Source organism: Taudactylus pleione, unplaced genomic scaffold, assembly GCF_031769625.1.
Source record: "Taudactylus pleione unplaced genomic scaffold, aTauple2 ptg000393l, whole genome shotgun sequence".
Classification (NCBI taxonomy): Eukaryota; Metazoa; Chordata; class Amphibia; order Anura; family Myobatrachidae; genus Taudactylus; species Taudactylus pleione.
In genome coordinates this window covers 2176630-2189065 of record NW_028284794.1, presented here as the reverse complement: position 1 = coordinate 2189065, position 12436 = coordinate 2176630, and positions in this window count along the sequence as shown.

Sequence of the window (12436 nt, the reverse complement as noted above, 5' to 3'; positions counted from 1 at the left end):
CGTTGTCCTCCCAATATAAAACAGACCACACTTGCATTCAATGGCGTAGATGACGTTTTTGGAGTTACATGTTATAAACTCTAATATATTCATATCTTGGCCATTTATATTAACAGATGTGAACTTTCTTTCATTTCTGGGTTTGTTTATGTTTCTGCACCCTAAACATAGGCCACATCTATGGAAACCAATAGTTCTATTCGTACTCAGGGTTTCATCGGATAGGTGTGCACTCTTTACTAATTTTGTGGCAAGATTCGCTGCCTTTCTGTATATGTGCACTGGTCTTCGAGGGATGACTCTACCCAAGATGGGGTCCCTTTCTAGTATGGACCAGTGTTTCTTAAATACCCTCTCTATTTCCCTATGTTGGGAATTAAAATCCGAAATAAAAGCCCACTGAAATTTTTCCTCCCTCATTTTTTTGGGTTTAGTCACCAGTAGCTCCTTCCGGTCCAACTCCATTACTGTTTTCATTTTCTCTGTTATAGAATCTTCTTTATATCCACTGGCTATGAATGCTTCTTTCATTCTGCTCGCTGGGTCCTTAAAATCCTCTATTTTTGAGCAATTCCTTTTTAACCTCTTAAGCTGCCCTCCTGGTATGGAGGCAAGCCATTGATGATGATGGCAACTATTCATTTGTATATATGTTGAAGAGTCCGTTGGTTTCTGATAGGATTTGGTTTGGATCTTTCCATCTTCCAAAAAAACTGTCACATCCAAAAAGTTAATGTGTTCCACTTGGATGTCAAACGTTAGTTTAATGTTTCGATCATTAAAATTTAATTTAACACAAAAATCATCTAAAAGGCTTCTCTCTCCTTTCCAGATAAAAAATATATCATCTATATATCGGCACCAGAGTACCAGGTTCGCACTATATGGGTTGTGGTTCCAGATATTTAAATCTTCCCACACTCCCATAAAGATATTTGCATAACTCGGTGAGAACCTGGTACCCATTGCGGTGCCGACTTCTTGCAGATAAAACGTGTCTTTAAAAAGGAAATAATTGTGCCTTAAAATAAAATTAATACCCTGAATTAAAAATTCTTGCAGATTCCTATCAATATCCGATCCTTGTAGTGTTAATCTCACATCGTCAACTCCTTGATCGTGTTTAATAATAGTATAAAGGGAGCTGATGTCTGCACTCACCATCATATAGTCTGATTCCCATTCAACATTTGATAGTTTGTTGAGAAAATCATGTGTATCTTTTAGATGAGATTTATTGAGGAGAACCAATGGTTGTAAGTGGAAATCTATATATTCTGATAAATTCGTTGTTATTGAGTCAATTCCTGACACAATGGGTCTGCCCGGGGGATGTATTGGATCCTTATGTATTTTTGGTAATACATATATTACTGGTATGACCGGCTTTTCTTTAGTCAGGAATTTGGATTCCATATCTGTCAGAATGCCCATATTCATATATCTGGCTATCATGTCTTTTAATTCCTCCTGGAATGCCTCCATAGGGTCTCTTCTTAGTTTCTTATATGTATTGATATCGTTAAGTTGCCTCAGAACTTCATCCTCACAGCCCCCCCCTTATCGGCAGGTTTTATAATCAAATCCTTTTTCTTAGCTAATTCTTTTAGTGCGTTCCTCTCCCCATATGTTAAATTATATTTAATATTCCTAGATGTTATTTCTTTTAGGTCCTCCAATACTTGGGCTGCTTGTATCCTCACCTATCCTTATTTATTTAATATTTTTGAGTATGAATTATGTGTATTGTGTATTTATTCTGATCACACATGGGATGAGATAATTTATATATCCCCATGTATAATATTTTTATGTTACCTATTAATATGTTTTTACCTATTTATTTATTGTGCTTTGCATTAGGATTATGTATTTAAATACCCTCTTTGAAGTTATGAGGCTACAATATGGCCGCCGCTAATGTGAGACATTCCCTCCGTATGCTGTGCCCTAGTTTGTCTGTTGCCGGATGTGCGTCACGGCCCGGTGACGCGGCTTCTGGTTGGATGCTGGGGTCAACTTCGGCGTGATGCGCTGTGGGCTTGGGAGCACAGGCGCACACCATGCACGTGGAGGAAGTTCAATGCTCATACACATGGGTAGCGAGTCTTGGGGGAACTTAATAGGAGACAAACGGGTTTAACCATTTCCGGAGGTAATCCGGTTGGGAGGCATTTAGTAACCACCAACCCCGGAACATGTATTTCCACTTTCCCTAAGGTAGATTTCTATAGAAACGTGTAGTCTATACACTAATTAAGTGACAATTGAGACTAATTGAATACACAGGGTATTTAAGATACCAGTGTATACATGAATCCTTATACCTTGAAAAAGACCTGCGGGGACAGGTCGAAATGCGTTGGCTACAGGGATTTCTTGACTATTGGACAACTTTGGCTGTTTCCTCTTTGATGAGACAGAGGATTATTTTTCTATTATCAGGTCAACATATACCTTTTTACTTTTTATTTCTATGTATGTTTGAGTTTATCTTATATGTCATTAAAAGCTTTTAGCAAACATATACTATTTCCTTCTTTATGAGGAAACATCATATGGGAATTAACCCTGAGGATACTTCAGGGGAATATCCGAAAAGAAACCATTATATGCAGGTTACAGTATTTACACCATGTGAGTAGGGTACGCATCATTTTACCCCTCATAATATTTGTGTGTTACGATATAAAATGATTTGTTTGGAATAACAACTAGGAAGGAAGAATAAAGAAACCTTTTTAGGAATTTAACCACACTTCCTAATGTGAGTGGGGTATGCATCAATTATATGTGAATATTTGACAAGAACAATGCCATTCTGCATATAGACATTAATAGGTCACAAATTAGTAAAGCTCTGTCTCCTGTGCTCATCCCAACCCTAACTAAAATATGTAATCTCTCTCTTTCTACTGGCATCTTTCCATCACTGTTCAAGCATACAGTGATTACTCCCATTCTGAAAAAACAAAATTCTGACCCTAACACTCTCTCTAATTACCGTCCTATCTCCCAGCTCCCATGCCCCTCCAAGCTACTGGAGAGACTTGTCTACACCCGCCTCACACACTTTCTTAACACCCCCAACTTATTGGACCCACTTCAGTCTGGCTTCCGTTCCCAGCACTCCACAGAGACAGCACTGACTAAGGTAGTAAATGATTTGGTCACTGCCAAGGCTAAAGGCCATTACTCACTTCTAATTCTTCTAGATCTCTCTGCTGCTTTTGACACTGTTGACCACTCTCTTCTCGTACAAACATTACAATCCCTAGGTCTTAAGGACACAGACCTTTCTTGGTTCTCTTCCTACCTATCTGATCGCTCTTTTTCTGTTCGTTTTTCTGATTCTGCCTCCTCTTCGCTACCTCTATCAGTTGGAGTACCGCAAGGCTCTGTCTTAGGTCCTTTGCTATTCTCAATCTATACCACCTCTCTTGGCAAACTAATCCGCTCTTTTGGATTTCAGTACCATCTGTATGCGGATGATACTCAAATCTACCTATCCTCTCCAGATTTATCACCATCTGTATTGGTCCGTGTCACTGAATGTATTTCTGCCATTTCATCTTGGATGTCATCTCGCTACCTGAAACTTAATATTCTAAAACAGAATTAATTATATTTCCACCGGCCAATAACAGTTACCAATCTGATCTCTTTATCACTGTTGATAACTCAACAATCCACCCCACCCCACAAGCTCGCTGCCTTGGTGTCATCCTTGATTCTGAATTGTCCTTTGTTCCCCACATTCAATCTGTCTCAAAATCATGTTACATACATCTAAAAAACATATACAAAATTCGACCATATCTCACACAAGACACTGCAAAAACTCTAATCCATGCACTCATTATTACCCGCATTGACTATTGCAATAGTCTCCTTACTGGTCTTCACAAAAACAGGCTATCGCCATTACAATCCATTATGAATGCAGCTGCGAGGCTTATCTTCCTTGCCAAATGTTCATCGTCTGCTGCCCCGCTCTGTCAGTCCCTCCATTGGTTGCCAGTTTTCTACCGTATTCAATACAAAATACTGTTACTTACACATAAGGCCATTAACCGAATTACACCAACATACATCTCTTCACTCATCTCAAAATATCTCCCAACCCGACCTCTCCGCTCAGCACAAGATCTGCGTCTCTCATCCCCACGCATTACTTGCTCCCATTTACGGTTACAGGACTTTCTTCGGGCTGCACCCACTCTATGGAATGCCTTACCACACACAATAAGACTTACCTCTACTCTTCAATCCTTCAAGCGTTCCCTGAAAACTCACCTCTTCAGACAAGCTTATCAGATTCCAGAACCGACCACATAACCTTCATAGCTTCCATGTCTTATCACATCCCCTCTCACAGTCCACACATAACCTCACATATTGTCTTTCTTTCACATCCTCCTGACATTTGGCCGACATTCCTGTGTGACTGGATCATGCAGCCCACCAAGAAACTCTGTATTCTGGCCAGACCAAATTGCAATATATATAGCACCTATCCTTGTGTATCAATGCCTGTTTCCCTATAGATTGTAAGCTTGCAAGCAGGGCCCTCTTACCTCTATGTCTGTCTGTTATTACCCTGTTTTGTTCTATCAATGTTTCCAATTGTAAAGCGCAACGGAATATGCTGCGCTATATAAGAAACTGTTAATAAATAAAAAAATAAATAAATAGGAAAACTACATCAGACTATTAAGACATTTCTTTATCATTTATTTTTGTTACATGTATCATATGGACAAAGTATGAAGATCTTGAGAACTTCAGACACAAAAGGATAACCAGCAGGATTTCCAATTCATGATAAGGATTAAGTACTATCCTAATACCTCGTGTTTTGTAATATTTTTTATCCAGCGCCACTGGATGACACAATAATTTTGCTTTGTTTTATTCTAAAGAGTGTCTAGTGTTTTGATAGTTGTTTTGGCCTTAGTAAATCTGTGGATAGCAATACCGGCATCAAATCTGCTGCTTAGTAAGTTTTGTACATTGTGTCAAAATTGGTCTACGCAGCAGAAGTACTCTGCTAAATAGGACCCATTCAATTATGTTTTGGAACCAGGTGGTTACAAAGGGAAAAAAAACATTGGCCTGAGACTTATGTGATTAAAGCAAAATTTTTTTTAGAGTGGATTGGAGCTTTTAACAATATAGGAATCTATTATTATCATATTTTGTAAAAAAGTGAATTAATTAAGGTCCACAATAAAGTATAATATATTTATGAGAAATAACAAAAAATATTTCCCAAAAATATGTATACTAGACTGGACATTGTTGTAGGAATATTATTTATTGAATATTTTATATATATATATATATATATATATATATATACATACAGTTGGCGGCACTCGAGTATAAATATGAAATGAACGCAAGGAGTTCCCATATTGGGTCAACGTTTCAATTTACAAAATGAATTTTCATCAGGACAAAGAACAAATAAAAGTGACTTACCTATATACACCCCTCCACCAAAAGACACCCGAAGTGCAGACCAACTCTGTCTCTCTGAGCAGACTCCGTTAGCGTCCGCGCGGCTCCCCGTCGCTGCCGTATGACATCAGTCTGTCAGAGTCCGGTTGCTGGGAAACCAATATACACAAATGAATACAGTATAAATTACAAAATAATGTCAAGTATCAAGCAACTAAAGCAGGAGCACACCCCAAGCACAGTACAGTATCCTAAAAGCACATACAAGAGCCCGTATACTGTCAAAAATAAATCAATACATAAATACAAATGGATACAGAAAATAAAGGACGATGGATCAATAATCTATGTGAACTCAAGTGCAAACTGAATGTGCACCAGCTACAAAGAAATACACAATGTATCTATAACAAACTATATCCTATACCCATAAATGTGACTAATAAACTAATATAGACGGAGGGCACCGGCAACAGTTGATACATTTTGAGCTCAGTTGGACTTATACATATACACGACCTTGCAAAAGTATTCACACCCTTTGCAGTTTCATGCTTTGTTGCCTGGACCTGGAATTAAAATGGATTGTATGAAGGTGTGCATAATTTCATTCACACAACATACCTACAAGTGTGAAGTTGTGTTTTTTTTATATTGTGAATCAAACAACATTTAGGACAACATAACAGAAAACTTCAGCGTGCATAACTATTCACCCCCATAAGGTCAGTACTTTGTTGAGCCACCTTTTGCGGCAATTACAGCTGCAAGTCGCTTTGGATAAGTCTCTATGAGCTTGCCACATCTTGCCCCTGGGATTTTTGCCCATTGCTCAAGGTAAAACTGCTCCAGCTACTTCATGTTGGATGGTTTCCGCATGTGAACAGCAATCTTCAAATCTGACAACAGATTCTCAATTTGACTAGGACATTCCAACAAATTTTAATTTTTCCTTTTAAACCACTCGAGTGTTGCTTTAGCAGTATGCTTTGGGTCATTGTCCTGCTGGAAAGTGAACCTCCGTCCCAGTCTCAAATCACAGGCAGACTGAAACAGGTTTTGCTGAAGAATATCCCTGTATTTAGCACCATCCATCTTTCCCTCGACTTGAATCAGTTTCCGAGTCCCTGCTGTTGAAAAATGGTGTTCGGATGGTGTTCTTGGGGTGATGGGATGTGTTGAGTTTGCGCCAGACATAGCGTTTTCCTTGGTGGCCGAAAAGTAAAATTTTAGTCTCATCTGACCAGAGTACCTTCCTCCATACATTTTGGGGAGTCACCCACATGCCTTTTGGCAAACTCAAATCGTGTCTTCTTATTTTTATCACTAAGTAATGGCTTTTTTCTGGCCACTCTTCCATAAAGCCCAGCTCTATGGAGTGTGCAGCTTATTGTGGTCACATGCACAGATACACCAGTCTCTGTTGTGGAACTCTGCAGCTCCTTCAGGGTTACCTTTGGTCTCTGTGCTGCCTCTGTGATTAATGCCCTCCTTGCCTGGTCTGCGAGTTTTGGTGGGCGGCCCTCTCTAGTCAGGTTTGTTGTGGTACCATGTTATTTCCATTTGATGATGATGGATTTGATGGTGCCCCAGGATATCATAAAAGATTTGGATATTTTTTTATAACACAACCCAGAATTTTACTTCTCAACAACTTTATCCCTGACTTGTTTGGAGAGCTCCTTGGTCTTCTTGGTATGATGCGTCTTGCTTAGTGGTGTTGCAGCCTCTGGCGCCTTTCAGAAATGGTGTGTATATACTAGGGATGAGCGGGTTCGGATTTCTGAAATCCAAACCCCCCGAGCCCCCCCGATCCAAGTCATATCCTAGTCAGGCTTGACTTTTCCCGCCTGACTCGGATCTGAAATCGAGGCAAAACATCATCATCCAGCCTTCCGGATCTTGCAGGTTTTGGATTCTATAAAAGATCCCCGCATCGGTGCAATTTCTCACACCGGCTGTGGACAGTGAAGAGGGAGGGTGGAAGCTAGGGCTGGCTGGGCTGTATTGTGCTGCTGTTGTCCATAGGGGCTGTGTCCTCTCAGTCCATAGGGGCTGACTGGGCTGTGTTGTGCTGCTGTAGTCCATAGGGGCTGGCTGGGCTGTGTTGTGCTGCTGTCTTAGGGGCTGGCTGGGCTGTATTGTGCAGTCAGTTGTCCATAGGGGCTGTGTCCACTCCAAAGTCTATAGGGGCTGGCTGGACTGTGTTGTGCAGTGTCCCATAAAGGCTGTAGTCCTAGAGGGGTGCTGTAGTGTTGTCCAGGGGGTGATCTGTGCATCAGGGGTGCTCCCCCAAAGTGCACTCCAAAATTTTTATTTTTTCTGTGTTTGTGAATTGTGTGCGCAGTAGCCGCATGTGCATCAACAAAGTAGCGCCAAGCATGCGCCTGTGTCATAAATCAAGGGCTGGCTGACTTGTCCATTAAAGAGTTCTGTAACCCCCAAAGTGCACTCCAAAACAAAAATATATATTTTTTTTGTGTTTGTGAATTGTGTGCGCAGTAGCCGCAGGTGCATCAACAAAGTAACGCCAAGCGTGCGCCTGTGTCCCATAAGTAAAGGGCCGGCTGGCTTGTCCATTAAAGGGTGCTGTAACCCCCAAAGTGCACTCCAAAAAAAATAAAAAAAATATTTTTTTGTGTTTGTGAATTGTGTGCACTGTGGCTGCACGTGCATCAATAAAAGAGCAGCGCCAAGCATGCTCCTGTGTCATAAGTAAAGGGCCGGCTGGCTTGTCCATTAAAGGGTGCTGTAACCCCCAAAGTGCACTCCAAACAAAATAAAGAATTATTTTCTATGTTTGTGAATTGTGTGCACTGTGGCCGCACGTGTATCAACAAAGTAGTGCCAAGCGTGGGCCTGTGTCATAAGTAAAGGGCCGGCTGGCTCATCTGTTAAACTGTGGGGTAACCCCCAAAGTGCACTCCAAACAAAATAAAAAATTATTTTCTGTGTTTGTGAATTGTGTGCACTGTCGCTGCCGTGCATCAACAAAGGAGCAGCGCCAAGCATGCGCCTGTCTCCCATAAGTAAAGGGCCGGCTGGCTTGTCCATTAAAGGGTGCTGTAACCCCCAAAGTGCACTCCAAAAAAAAAAAAAATATTTTTTTTGTGTTTGTGAATTGTGTGCACAGTAGCCGCACCTGCATCAACAAAGTAGTGTCAAGCGTGTGCCTGTGTCATAAGTAAAGGGCCAGTTGGCTTGTCCGATAAAGGGTGCTGTAACCCCCAAAGTGCACTCCAAAAAATATTTTTTTTTTCTGTCTTTGTGAATTGTGTGCACTGTACGTGCATCCTCAGAGTAGCAGCGCCAAGCGTGCCTCTGTCTGTTAAAGGGTGGTGTAACTCCCAAAGTGCACTCCAACAAAAATAAAACATTTTCTTCTGTGTTTGTGAATTGTCTGCACTGTACGTGCATCCTCAAAGCAGCAGCGCCAAGTGTGCATCTGTCTGTTAAAGGGTGGTGTAACCCTCAAAGTGCGCTCCACAAAAAATAAAAAATTCTTATTTTTTTTCTGTCTTTGTGAATTGTGTGCACTGTAGCTGCACGTGCATCAACAAAGGAGCAGCGCCAAGCATGCGCCTGTGTCCCATAAGTAAAGAACCGGCTGGCTCATTTCTTAAAGGGTGGTGTAACCCACAAAGTGCTCTAGTCTCCAACAAAAATAAAAAATTATTTTCTGTGTTTGTGTGCACCTTAGCCACACGTATATATCAATATAACATAAATGGAGGACCAAACTTTCTCCGATAAAAATAAAATAGGGAAAGATCAAGAACCACTTCCTACTAGTGCTGAAGCTGCTGCCACTAGTCATGTCATAGACAATAGCATGCCATCAACGTCATTTGCCAAGGCCGATGCCCAATGTCATAGTAGAGGGCATATACAATCCCAAATGACAAAGTTCAGGAAAATGACCTTAAAAAAAACATTTAAATCATCTGAGGAGAACTTGCCAATATGCCATTTACGACACGGAGTGGCAAGGAACGGCTAAGGTCTTTCCCTATGTTCATGACTATTGGTTCAGCTTCACATGACGATGGAAACCCTCCTCCCACTACAAAAATCAAAAGAGTTAAGCTGGCAAAAGCACAGCAAAGAAATGTGTGTTCTAAGAAGATATCACAAATCCCCAAGGAGAGTCAAAGTGTGGTGGCGGTTGCGATGCCTGACCTTCCCAGCACTGGACGGAAAGAGGTGGCTCTTTCCACCATTTGCACGCCCTCTGCAAGTGCTGAAAGGAGCACCCACAGTCCACTTGCTGATATTCAAATTGAAGATGTCACTGTTGAAGTCAACAGGATGAGGATACTGGTGTAGCTGGCGCTGAGGAGGAAGTTGGCGAGGAGGATTCTGATGGTGATGTGGTTTGTTTAAATCAGGCTCCGGGGGAAACAGTTGTTGTCCGTGGGATGAAAAAGACCATCATGGTCATGCCTGGGCAGAAGACCAAACATTCCACCTCTTTGGTCTGGCAATACTTCTATCCAAATCCGGACAACAACTGTCTTGCCATATGTACCATATGTAAAGGTGAAATAAGTAGGGGTAGGGACGTTAACCACCTATGAACATCCTCCCTTATAGGTCACCTGCAGCGTTTTCATAAAAATTTACTGTCAAGTTCATAAACTTTGGCTAAGACCGTAAGCAGTTCAGGGACACCTAAATCCCTTCGTCCTGTTGTATCCAAGTGCCTGCAAACCACACCTCCTCATCAAATTCCACTTTAGTCAGGATCGGAAGTAGTCCTGCAGGCCATGTCACTGGCATGACTGACTCTCCCATCTGGAATCCTTCCGGAGGATCCTGTATTGCTATGCCTACTACTGCCACTGCTGCTGTTGCTGCTGGAAGTCATTCATCATCCCAGAGAGGAAGTAGGAACACCATTACTTTTACTAAACAATTGACCCTCCAACAGTCCTTAGTGAGGAGGATGAAGTACGACAGCAGTCATCCTGAAGCAAAACATATAACTGAGGCCTAGACTGCTTTGTTGGTGTTAGACGTGTGTCCGGTATCCACTATTAGTGCAGTGGGATTTAGAGAATTGATGGAGGTATTGTGTCCCCGGTTCCAAATCCCGTCTGGATTCCACTTCACTAGGCAGGCGATAACGAGACTGTACAGAAACGTCAGAAAAAGTGTCCTGAAAAATGCGGTTGTACCCAATGTCCACTTAACCACGGACACGTGGACAAGTGGAACAGGGCAGACTAAGGACTATATGACTGTGACAGCTCACAGGGTAGATGTATCACCTTATGCAGCAACAACAGCAGCGTCACTAGTAGCAGCATCTCAGAAACGGCAGCTCGTTCCAAGGTAGGCTACACTGTGTATCACCAGTTTCAGTAAGAGGCACACCGCCAACAACCTCTTAGAGAAACTGAGGGAAATCATCGCCCAGTGGCTTACCCCACTTAGACTCTCCTGGGGATTTGTGATATCTGACAATGCCACCAATATTGTGCCGGCATTACATCTGGGCAAATTCCAGAATGTCCCATGTTTTGCTCACACAATAAATTTGGTGGTGCAGAAATTTATGAAAAGCAACAGGGGCGTGCAGGAGATGCTTTGAGTGGCCCGAAAAATTTCTGGCCACTTTTGCCATTCAGCCACTGCGTGCCGAAGACTGGAGCACCAGCAAACACTCTTGAACCTGCCGCAACATCACCTGAAGCAAGAGGTTGTGATGTAGTGGAATTCAACCCTCTATATGCTTCAGAGGATGGAGGAGCAGCAAAAGGCCATTCAAGCCTATACATCCATCTATGACATAGGCAAAGGAGGGGGTATGCACCTGACTCATGCACAGTGGAGAATGATTTCTGTGTTGTGCAAGGTTCTCCAGCCCTTCGTACTTGCCACACAAGAAGTCAGTTCAGACACTGCCAGCTTGAGTCAGGTCATCCCCCTCATCAGGCTTTTTCAGAAGCAGCTGGAGAAAGTGAAGGAGGAGCTAAGATGGAGCGATTCCACTCGGCATGTGGGACTTGTGGATGAAGCCCTTCATTCGCTTTGCCTGGATTCCAGGGTGGTCAATCTGTTGAAATCAGACCACTACATTTTGGCCACCGTGCTCAATCCTAGGTTTAAAGACTATGTGGTGTCTCTCTTTCCAGCTGACACAAGCCTGCAGAGGTGCAAAGGCCTGCTGGTGAAAACACTGTCAGCTGAAGCGGAATGTGAGACATCAACAGCTCCTTCTTCATTTTCTCCCGCAACTGGGGCTGCTAGGAAAAAACGTAGGTATCCTAAGAAACCCGCTGGTGGTGATGCAGGGCAGGCACGACCAAGTTTGGACATCTGGTCCGGACTGAAGGACCTGGCAACAATTTCTGACATGTCTACTGTCACTGCATATGATACTGTCACCATTGACAGAATGTTGGAGGATTACATCGGTGACAGCATCCAAGTAGGCATGTCAGACAGTCCGTACCTGTACTGGCAGGAAAACGAGGCAATTTGGAGGCGCCTGTACAAACTGGCTCTATTTTACCTGAGTTGCCCCCCTCCAGTGTATACTCCGAAGAGTGTTTAGTGCAGCCTGGAACCTTGTCAGCGAAAGGCGTAGGAAGTTGCTTCCACAAAATGTGGAGAAGATGATGTTCATAAAAATGAATTATCAACTCTTCCAGGGAGACCAGCCTCCAGAACATACAGAGGGACCTGTGCTGGTGGTTTCCAGCAGGGACGAATTAATGCTCTGTGAGGATGAGGATGTACACAACACTGAAGAGGGTGAGGAATCGGTGGATGAGGAGGATGAGGACGACATCTTGTCTCTGTAGAGCCAGTTTGTGCAGGGACAGATTAATTGCCAGCTTGTTTTGTGGGGGCCCAAATGAACCAATCATTTCAGCCACAGTTGTGTGGCAGACCCTGGCGCTGAAATGATTGGTTTGTTAAAGTGTGCATGTCCTATTTATACAACATAAGGGTGGGTGGGAGGGCC